Consider the following 10,202-nt stretch of genomic DNA (forward strand, 5'->3'; position numbering starts at 1 on the left):
ATGGCACACACCCTGGGTGTGCGCTTTTCACTGTCAAATCAGGAAACCTCATACCTGCTTCTCCGGGAAGCCCACCAGTGCTGCAGCTGTAAGACCTTCCAGGGGACAGAGGAGCAGAGAGGGACGCCAACACCCCCCCTCCCGGATGGTACCCACGAGCTCTGACCAGGAGCAGGTGAGGACCAGGCACCGAGGCTGTGTCAGTAATGGACACAGACCAGGGGGGCTTTAGTCACGGGGCAACGTGTAGACTGAGCAGAGAAATTAGGCAGGGGGTGAGGGTCTTGGGAAGGGGTTCCCAGCAAGCGAAATGGCCTGGGAGAGAAAGTGGACAGAGTGGACAGGGGTGGGGGGAGAAAGCAGGCAGGTACAACTTAGGGGTGCAGGCACAGCTTTGGGGGGGGAGTTATGTCCAGGGAAGGCAGGTGTGGCCAAGGGGCAGGTATAGCTGGGGGAAACAGCTGGGTACATCGGGGGACAGCTGTTGCCAGGGGTGGGACCTTGAGGACTGGCTGGGGTTAAAGGTTGGATGTGTGGGGAAGCCACAAATATACAGGGTTGGCAAGGGACAAGAGGTCCCCAGCCCGGCAAGAGTGATGAGTGGGGACAGCAAACAGGCCAGGGGGAACCGTGCTTTCCTGGGAGCAGGTCTGACAATGGGGGTGACTAGCTGGCCCACCCAGGAGAGTCAGAGAGAAGTTATGCCAGAACCCTGACAATGTCTCCAGACAGCTGAGGGGCCAGAGAGGTTGTATGTGCCTCAAGCACCAAGGCAGGGGTCCTGGGCCTGCCCTGAGGCCTGGGAACAGAGCCAGGTGTCTGAGCCAGCCCTGACATGAGTCTCTACCTTGTGACCTGCTGCCCACACCAGCGTTCTGCCCTGTGCCTCTGGGACCTCCCCCTCTACTTGCAGGGACCTCTCCAATGTCCAGAGCAGAGAAGGGCATGCCAGCGCTGAGGCCCTTTCAGCCCATGGAATGCTCAGGGGCGCTGGGGGTGGGGTTAGACCTCCCAATGCCCACTAGCATGTATATGGTGGAGACACTGCCTGGAGGGGGTCTGTGGGTGTGTGTGAGTGCGCACACACGCGTGTGCATGGGCCATGGGCGTGTGTCCCACACACATACGTTGCCAGGGAGGTGATGGAGGACCCAGTCCAACCCTTGGCTGGGAAGTCTGCCCAGGTCCAAGGCTGTCTGGAGTTCAGGGAGCCTGGCCTTGGACACAGGTCAGAACTGTGAGAATCCCCGGGGTGGGGGCAGCCGCAGGGGCCAACCCAGCTAGGCGGAGCCTGGGAGGTCTGGGCAGACCAGCTGCTGACTCTGGTGGTGGAGAAAACCTTCCCCGCCAAGCTTGGGTGTGCTGGGTTTCCGTACCCTCGAAAGCCCTGACCGCCATCTACTCTCCCCAAGATGGGAGGCACACCTGTGATGTGCTGGGAGCCAATGAAGGAGCGTTTCCCTCTGAGATGTGGCCTCCGGGAGCCCGTGGGCTGGAATGGCCACCATCCGGCCCCGACTCCATTTAATAGACAGGAAAGCACCTGACGCCCACAGCCCATGCAGGTGCTGGGAGACTCAGGTGAGTGTGGCGCTTGCCGCCCTCGGCCCCAGGGGCACCTTCTGGGGGGCCAGCAGCAGCAAGGGGGTTGGCTGGGGGAGTCAGGAAGGGAACAGCTGCTCCCAGCTGTTAGCCCCTCCAGAACCAGACGAACGGCACACCGTGCGCAGTCCAGCGTGAGCTCTCCTTAGAGCCAGCTCAGCCCAGAGCCCTGACCTCAGCCGGCCCTGGCAGGAGGGACTTTGCAGGCCCCAGGCAGGCAGCACCAGCTCTCGGAAGTGGCGGCAATTCCCATGTTTACCACAGGGGCCCCGAGGCGTGAGCCAGGCGGTAGGGCAGGTCACTGGTCACCGAGGGGTCTCCCAGTCGCGTACAAAGCTGGACGCCTCCCTGCAGACAAGCGTGTGCGGAGCGCACCCACGCATCACACGCCAGCACACGGGGGGGTTCCCTGATAATGAAGCAGTTTCAGTGGAAAGTGCGTACGACCGTTCGAAGAAAGTCAGCACCAGGGCAGTGCACATCTAACAGGCGCCGTCGCTGACGTTTTGGTGCGTTTCTTGTAAACTTTCTTCTACGCATTGATACACATATGCAGCTAAAAACCAATTAGGCTTTTCCCATTCAAGGCCACACGGTGTCTTCTCCCTTTCTGTTATTACGCGCTCAGCCGACATGGCTTAGAAGCCGCGTCATGATATTACCGCCCACGACAGCGTTCGCTCAAGACGGCTTGTGTGGTGTCAGGCGAGCGCTGCATCTCCTGCTTCTGATTAGAATTCTAGGGAGAAGTCGAGAGGGCCAGTGCCCTGGACAGCCAGTATGCTGGTTTATGTCACCTTACAGGTGAGCCATGGGGAAGCCGAGGTCCTCGCCCCAGGTCTGGCCAGGCAGGGGGCTGAGGACCCGGCCCCAAGCCCTGCAGGTTGGCCACGTCCTGGGGTCCCCACCGAGGGGCAGGCCCCACACCTCCCTTGGCGCTGCTCCCTGGGGCCACTGGGACCACCCCGCAGGCCAACGCTCTGCAGTGGCCGAGGGTCTCTGCTCTCAGCCAGAGCTGTAGGGCCTCCCTTGGCCCTTCCTCCACCTCCCTGGCGAGAGGTGGTGTTCCACGCTTCTCACAAACAAGGCGGCGGAAGGGTGCTTCAGGAGATGAGGAACAGCGCTAGGGTCTGCAACGGACGTTTGCTAATTTGAAGGTGGCTGTGTGCTTCATATTTGCACCAGGGGACTGGGGGATTTTCCGTCAGCATGAGTGTGGCCCTCAGCTGGGACTGGGCTCCTCAATCCCTGGATGGACAGCTCCCCGGAGGAATACAAGTCAGGCTTCTAGGTGCCGTGTCGTCCCCTCTGTGAACCCGGACAGCAGAGGGGAATGACCCCCAGGAGATCCCCAGGGGGTCAGGGAGAGCACAGGGGCTGCTACTGAGTCCACGTGGCGGGGGTTCCTAGAGGACACACCTCAGCCACAACAGCCCCTCCCAAGGAGAGCAAGGCCTGGGGGTGGTGCCACGGGGAGGCCCGCACGATCCCCAGGGGCTCTGACTGGACACAGCCCAGCAGCCCCTTCCCACCATTCCTGAGCTCTGGGGCGAGGGCGGCCGTCCTGAACCCTGAGGCGTTCCTTCACTGCCAGCCAGCCTCAGGCATCTTTCCAGACCACTAACCTCACGCAGTGAAGGCGTTCCTGGGCTCTGCGTCTCTTTAGTTAGCTTTGCCTCCACTATCCTATCATCAGCACACAGAGACTCAGCACCAGGACACGTCCTGTGCCCTACGGGCCACCGGCCAGCTCCCGGCACCATGACACCCCGACGCGTCCTGCCCAGGAGACAGGTGGCCAACCACCCCTCCCTGCAGCCTCCTGGCAGGTAGGACATCTTTTGCTTTATATTCCATGAAGCCCCAGATCCTCCAGACACATCCCAGCTCCTCTCCCATGGTTCAGGGGCCTCGAGCTTCCCACCCTCCCGCTGTCCCCACCCCGACCGCCGCAGTGGCTCTGAGAAGCTTCTCGTGGCCTTCGTCCTGGTGAGCCCTTAATTGCCAAATAAATATTTGCACAGGGTGGGGCTTGGCGCTCAGGGTTAAGTATTAAATGGGCCTAAAGTCAGAGGATCTGGTGGCAGCCGTATAAGGGCCCGGGCAGCCAGGGGGCACGGTGGATGACAGGTGCATTGTCATGCCACATTCCGGGCTTCCCTATCCAGACTGGAAGGCAGGGCTCACCCCTCAGCCAACTCGGCATCAGGCAAAGTCCTGCAAAGTGGCTGAGCAGAGCGGAGGCCGTGGGAAATCTGGGGAATGTGAGGTGCACAGAAGATCCACACCAGGGGTCAGCCAGAATGTGGCAGGTCCCAAAGACGAAGAGAGTGCGGGAAAAGAGGCTCCCATGTCAACCGCCAGCACCCGAGCTCCCATGGCGGCTGAACCAGTGACCCCACATGCCTTTGTCCTTTTTCTGTGGCTCAGGAGCCCAGAGACGCTGACGTCGCAGGAGGCTGGCCCTGCCGTATGGGGCGGGGCTGCCCCCACTCAGAGCTTGACGGCAGGCTCCCCCGGGGCTGCCCACGAGGGCCGGCGTCCCCCGGGGCGGGCAGTCCTGGAGAGAGCCCCGAGACAGGCTGTGGCCTTCTCGGAACCGGCCTGGAAGGTGCTGCTCTCGGCTGCTGCTCCATCGAGTCCACCTGGAGGCGAGTCTGGGCGGGGAGGGGTGGCCCAGGGGACAAGTACCTCGCAGTGGGACGCTGGCCAGCACAGGTGCTTTGACTTAGAATAGCCACTGGTCAGCAGCACCCGCTGTTCTGCTTGGTCTTGCTTTTTCCCGGAAGCCATTCATCCCATTTATGGGTTTGCTCGTGTGTGTTTACTGATGGACTGGTGATTGGTTGGTGAAGAATATAACGTGGGAGGAGTCTTGAAAAGATACACATTTCACTTAATGGATGCAAATGCGTGGGGGCACATGACCCTCACGGGGACAGGCCTTCTCTCCAGAGAGCCCAGGAACCAACGTGCACACTGAGGTCCCTGCTACCTGCGGTCTGATGACGTCTTGTTCCACAGAAATGTTGCCACGAGCTGTCCTTCTCTGGTCTTTTCAAGCAGTAAACTTAATTTTCATGAGAACAGCTCCATGTTTGTGGTCCTTCGTCTGCAGCACCTCGAGTCTCCAAGGCAAGTCCGAGTCTGTGTTGATTTTGTGTCGACTTGGCTGGGCCACGAGGGCCCCCAGAGATGGGTCAAACGTTATTCCAGGTGTTTCTGGGAGAGTGATTTTGGGTAAGATGAACGTGTAAATTAGTGGACAGAGTAAAGCAGATGGTCCTTTCCAGGACTGTGGGCCTCATCTGATCCACCGAGAGCCCCCATAGAACAAAGAGGCCCACGTTCCCCCGCTAGGAGGCGATCTCTCCTGCCTGATGGCCTTCAGACTGGGAGGGTGGCCTTCTGCCTTGCACTCGGCCTGGAGTTAAAACTGCGGCTTTCGGGGTCTCTACCTTGTCATGTGCAGACCTCAGGACTTCTCAGCCTCCACAGTCCGGTGAGCGGGTTCTTTACAATAGTTCTTTCTCTGTATACGTGCAGACTGTTGGTTCTGCTCCTCTGGGGCCCCCTGACCAATGCATACTCAACCACACTTTCTCAGTGACTCAATGACTCCGGGCTGCACCTGGCTCATCTAATGGGGCAGAGGGGATGGCGGGTGGCCTTCCCGCCTGAGGGGTGCGGAGTCTCTCTCCCCCCCCCCTTGCTGGCCCCTGGGTCAGAGGCGTGGGAGCTGCTGTACACTCCGTATCAGCCTCACATACAGGCCCGGAAGTTGGCGAGGGACCCTCAGGGCGGGGAGGGGGGAGGGGCACCTCATGACTCAGAAGAGTAGGATTCTGAGGTCATGAGAGGGGCCTCAACAGGCTTTCCAGCAGCAGGAAGACAGCCTCCCTGGGGAAAGAGCCGCTCCTCACACGCTTTGTTGATAATAAAGAAAATGAGAGAGCAGTGGGGGAGGTGTGATGGCCCCAACTTTGCCAGGTCTCCTCCGAGGTGCTGGTGAGGGTTTGGGGAGCGGGGGACCCATGATTTGGTGCTTTCGGATGCCTGGGGCAGGGAGGCACGGGGTGTTAGAGGTTCCCTCCCTCTCTGCCTCAGCGCCAATCTCAGGAGCACTCCGACACTCTTCAATGTGGAGGGACCAACGTTCAGGTCCTGAGAACCCGAACTGGGCACCTCCCTGTCTCACCTGCACATCAGAACTGCTGGGGCAGTGGTCCAGGCTGGCCACCCACTGGACAGGGACGCCACCTGCAGGTCAGCGTGAGCACATGCCGTCCCCGGGGAGTGGGCAATCAGGTGTTGGCTCAGCGATCCCATGGCCCAAGTGCGAAGCTGCCCCAGCCCAAGGGGAGGAAGGGGTCCCATTTCAGCCCTGCAGCAGGTGACTGGGCAAGGCCCTGCAGACTGAGGGTGAGGTCACCAGGGCAGTCTCCTGCGATGTGCCCAGGCTCCAGCTAAGGGCTGCCAGAGCCCTAAAGGCAGCGTGACCTTGGTCATAGTCCACCATGGAGGTGGGCCATGTGCTACAGAGATTTGCTAATAACAAAAAGGATTACTGGCTTCCCTGCAAGGCTGGTTTCTTGGAGTTCCGAGAACGTTCCAGCAAAGGCTGAAATGCTCTTTGGCTTTCAGCTGTGAGCAGGGAGCATTCGGGGCCCAGGGGATCAGCCTGGCAGGCACAGTGTCCATGAAGCTAGCACCCTCCAGGCCCCATCCCCACCCAGCCCTGTGGCTGACTCAAGTCCTCTTTTTGTGCTTTGCCAGGTAACAGGCATTCACACTGTGTCCTTGTAGCCCATGGCTCCTGGGGGGTGCTGTGTGCCGGGTTCCTGCAGCGGGTGCCAGGCCTGCTGGTGGCCACAGGTGAGTAGCCTCCGGCATGGGTCCTCCGGCAAGGCCTCCCTTACACATCTGAAAAGCAAGGACAGGGTATCAGCCTCACATACAGGGTAGGGCAGTCTGGGGCATCCAGCTTGGCTTCCCCCTGGGTCTCTGCACAGATGTTCACCACACGCCCCACAGCCTAGGGAAATGGGCCTGGTTGAGGACAGGGTGGAGGGAGTTGTAAAGTGGCAATTAAGGCCTCCTTCTAATTGCAGGCAATTAATTAGTTGGTAATTGAGTCTCCCCCAGCGTTAGGCTGTTTGGGAAGAGCTAATGACCTTCACCTGCTCCCTGTGCTGGGCAGGTGCTCCTGCAGGTGGGGGTGGATGGGGACACCAGGCAGGCTGAGGGTCCTGAGCCTGCCCGCATCCGCACATGTCCCCGAGCAGCTGTGTGGAAATTAGAGCACCTTCTCACCTTCCCAGTAACTGCGGAGAACAGTCTCAATGGAGCTGAGGAGCCGGGGGTAGGGTGGGGGGTGGGCAGGCCCACTCCCACCCACCAGGAGCAAGAGCAGTGAGCTCAGGCACCCCTCCTTCCTCAGGCTGGCCCAGGAACTGCCTTCCTGGACGACATCAGCAAGGCCTCAGATGGGAACCGAGAGAGTGTGGCCAGTCTGGGGCTCTGTTGGCAGCTCTTCGAGGGTTTCCCCTCTTTCAGTCGCTGCAGGCCCCCTTTGTCTGAACAGTTCGTTATGAGAAAAAGCTGAGCCTGTCCGCCGGTGTCAGGATACAGGACACAAACCAAAGACCCAGAGGGTAGGTAAGCAACAGACCTTACGGAGTCCCGTGTGCCCGCCACTCAGGTTCCCACAGCAGTAGCATCTTCCTCAACACCTGCGGCACATCACTGTTGAGGCTCCGCCCCCGCGCCCCGGCCCTGGAGTGTGGTTTCCACTCGCCTTCCCCGCTCCCAGAGGCGGTTCCAGGACACGGCTTAGAGATGGCGAGGCGTTGACAGCACCCCGGGGTAGGCGTGACGGAGCCCAGTTAAGGCCTCTGCATGAACTTTGAAGATCTGGTGCACTGGTGTGGGGTCCGTTCATCTCCTGTGTAAGTTCCCTTGTTTATGAAATCTGCCCGCCGCCAGCCTGGAGCGTCCTGCCTCTTTCTTCTGTCTCTCCTGCCCTCCGCGTTTGGGATGGCTTCGGGGTTCAGCAGGGAGGCTTCTGAGCAGCTGGTGCGCCAACCGTCACCACGGGGGGTGACACTGGCGCTCGGTGTGTTCGTTCTGTCATTTTATCCCGCGTGTGGTTCCTGTGACCACCCTGCAGTCAAGATGCGGGCTGTTCCGCCCCTCAGAGACCCGTCTCGCTGCCCCTCTTCGGCACCCCCACCGTCCCTAACCCCTGTCAACCACTCTTGTCAGTTCTCCACCTCCATAACGCTGTCATTTCAAGAATATTAGGTAAGTGGGACCACAGCATATTGGGCTGGATTTTTGAGATTGGATTTTCTTCACCCAGCAAATGACCATGCGATCCATCCAAGTTGCATCCAACTTATACACAGGTGATTCCAAAGCGTCTCTTAGCTTTTCCAACATGGTACATAAGTTCAGTTGGGTTTCACCTTGTAACACCAAGTCTAAGAAGTTTCCTCTTGTGAACAATGGTTCCACGGCAAAGCTGACCCTCTCATTGGATGAGTTCTCTTCTGCATTACAAACGTAGGATGTATCCTGATTCCATCTCAATGCCACAAACATTCTTGCACGGCTTGTTGACTCTTCCAACCTTCCCCATACTGAATTTGAAATCTCTGCAGGGTAGAAAGGAGTCCATGCAGGGACAGAGCCAGCCCATCAGGCCAAGGCGGTGCCCCTGACCCCGAGATTTCTGCGGGATGCTGGCGGGATCCTCTCCCTGACCATGGTGGGTTTCTAGGTACCTCCATGTCCCACATTGTGTTGGTCCCTAAGGCCTGCAGAGAGTGACCCCACATGACTGCTGAATGGGATTTTGTATTTTTGTGGCCCTTAAAGATAGTCAAGTAAATGTATTTTTTGTTTTAGTCTAGAGAATTTTAACTTGATGGGCTCCTTAAGAGATGTCCTTATATACTTAACCTAATAAAATCTTGCATTCTTTCATCTTCTTGGCACCATCTAGCTCATGGGCTTACTGAGAATGTTCCAAGAACATCTCTCTTAGCCTTTTCTGGGCCACATGGGCCACCAACCATCAGAACATTTACCTGATGCAGACTTCGCCTCAGTGTTTCCTGGGTGCTCTCTCTGACAACAGCTTCACAGGTCTTGCTGGGCTCCCCCTGCCTGCCTCACACAAGTACAGAGGAGGGAGTGGTACTGGGAGGGGGGTGGGGGAGGGGGGAGGTGTGCACCACCAGCCTGGGGCAGCCCAGCCCCCACACTGGGGAGAAGAACTCCCCTAGTGCCTGAATGAGGGAGGAGACAGAAGATACTTGTACAGCAAGGTCTAGGCCATGACAGGACACATGGGGGACAAGAGACAGTCACCCAGGATCACAGGCAGAGGCCAGGGGGCGAAGGGCAGTTGTAAATTGACCTCCTCCTGGGCTCAGGCTCCCAAGGGATGCCCAAGAAGGCTGGGGAGAAGGCTTGAGTTGGGAGGTGGGGTCTGAATTTAGGGGATGAGCTGAGGGGGTGGGGGCAGGGAAACGGTCAGCCCTGAGCTTTCTCCTGCCATTCTTGGGAGCATGTGAGCAAAGGGAGCACCTGTGGGGACTAGCAGTAATGCGGGTGGGGGTGACTTCGTGATGGGGGCTCCTGCAGGTCAGGAACCAGCTGGCTGGTTGGGAGTCAGCCTGGCTTATAGCACAGCCCCTGCCAGGGTCCCTAAGACCAGTTCCTGCCCTCAGGATCCTGCCCTCAGAGCTCTAAGCCTTAGCTGAATCCTGGGTATGGCTCCCGTGTGGGACCCCCCCACACACACCTGCAGTGGCTTCCTGGAGGTGTGAGCCTAAAAGGGTTTAGGCCCTCCCCGGGCCTGATCTTGACCCCCAAGCCTGGAACCAATCAGAACCAGAATGGACAGAAAAGTGGAAGCCCGCCACCGGGCCTAGTAGGAACAGCCTGCAGTCACTTTCCCATGGCAGCCTCCCTGGCCAGCTCCATCAGCCCTTGGGGCTCTCATAGCAAGCCTGTGTCCTCCAGTCTCCCTGGAACACTGGCCTGCCCACCTGACAGCCAGGCCTGGGACACATCAACTCCTGCCACAGAGGCCCCTGGAGGGGCACCCTGGGTGGCACTCCCACTTTCCATTAAAGAAGCTCAGTGAATGCTGTCCTCCAAGAAAGAAGCACAAACGTGACACTCCCTCCCGTTTTCAATACTCTTCTTGGAAATATCCTTATACTGCAAGGCTGGCACTCTATTTCCATTGAAAACTCTGGACGTTCAAACTTGGGAAGGGTGTCCTCAGGTGCATGCCGAAGGGAAGAGAACCCCCAGGACTCAGGCACAGAGGCCAGCTGGGAGGAGGCCACATGGACATCCCAGAGTCAGGGAGCCCTGGGTGCCAGAGTCCAGTGACATCCATGCCCCAGCACACTTGCAACCCCTAACCCTAACCCACACTCACCTCTCACTCAGATGCCCCCAGGGAGGCTGACAGGCTCCAAACCCTTTTATTAACACACGAGAGAGTCTATTAAATAACTGAAAACCTGTGAATACTGCAGGATGCACACAACTGTTCTTTTTGTCCAAGGGCAGCTCAGAAG

At 58.7% G+C, this 10,202-nt stretch overlaps 1 long non-coding RNA gene across 1 annotated transcript; it reads left to right on the plus strand.

Annotated features, from left to right (window-relative positions):
* Window positions 1–1,351: 1,351 nt before the first annotated feature.
* LOC148107256 (uncharacterized) lies at window positions 1,352–8,589 on the plus strand. Its single transcript, XR_015722695.1, has 6 exons — window positions 1,352–1,581; window positions 2,338–2,406; window positions 3,299–5,104; window positions 5,710–5,868; window positions 6,379–6,477; window positions 7,043–8,589. It is a non-coding gene; the product is annotated as an uncharacterized LOC148107256 (long non-coding RNA).
* The last annotated feature ends 1,613 nt before the right edge of the window (window positions 8,590–10,202 follow it).

The sequence above is a fragment of the Ursus americanus genome, chromosome 33 (assembly GCF_024610735.1).
Source record: "Ursus americanus isolate L20-20 chromosome 33, mUrsAme1.1.p, whole genome shotgun sequence".
NCBI lineage: Eukaryota > Metazoa > Chordata > Mammalia > Carnivora > Ursidae > Ursus > Ursus americanus.